The following is a 727-nucleotide window of genomic DNA, read 5'->3' on the forward strand; positions in this document are numbered from 1 at the left end:
AATTACTGAGTTTAGTTTGATTGTGTGGCAGTGCTAACTATTAATTACTGAGTTTAGTTTGACTGTTTGGCAGTGTTAACTGTTCGGTGCTGACTTTAGTTATACTGTTTGGCAGTGCTAACTGTTCATTACTGTGTTTACTTTGACTGTTTGGCAGTACTTACTGTTCGGAACTGAGTTTGATTTGACTGATTAGCAGTTCTTACTGTTCGGTACTGAATTTAGTGTGACTGTTCAGCAGTACTTATTGTTAGGAACCGAGTTTAGTTTGACTGTGTAGCAGTACTTACTGTTCGGTACTGAGTTTAGTTTGACTGTGTAGCAGTACTTACTGTTCGGTACTGAGTTTAGTTTGACTGTGTAGCAGTACTTATTGTTCGGAACCGAGTTTAATTTGACTGATTAGCAGTTCTTACTGTTCGGTACTGAGTTTAGTTTGACTGTTCAGCAGTGCTAACTGTTCGGTACTGAGTTTAGTGTGACTGTTCAGCAGTACTTTCTACTCGGTACTGAGTTTAGTTCGACTGTTTGGCAGTATTAACTGTTCGGTACTGACTTTAGTTATACTGTTTAGCAGTACTTACTGTTCAGTACTTAGTTTAGTTTGATTGTGTGGCAGTGCTAACTGTTCGGTACTGAGTTTAGTGTGACTGTTCAGCAGTACTTTCTACTCGGTACTGAGTTTAGTTCGACTGTTTGGCAGTATTAACTGTTCGGTACTGACTTT

General features: G+C 39.1%; 1 protein-coding gene across 1 annotated transcript in view; it reads right to left on the bottom strand.

The window, feature by feature from the left end:
• The window catches only part of LOC106470270 (zinc finger protein ZFPM2-like), a 27,605-nt gene that overhangs the window by 6,093 nt on the left and 20,785 nt on the right, over positions 1-727 (bottom strand). The gene's annotated exons all lie outside the window — the stretch shown is intronic.

This window comes from Limulus polyphemus, unplaced genomic scaffold (assembly GCF_000517525.1).
Source record: "Limulus polyphemus unplaced genomic scaffold, Limulus_polyphemus-2.1.2 Scaffold3914, whole genome shotgun sequence".
Taxonomy (NCBI): Eukaryota; Metazoa; Arthropoda; class Merostomata; order Xiphosura; family Limulidae; genus Limulus; species Limulus polyphemus.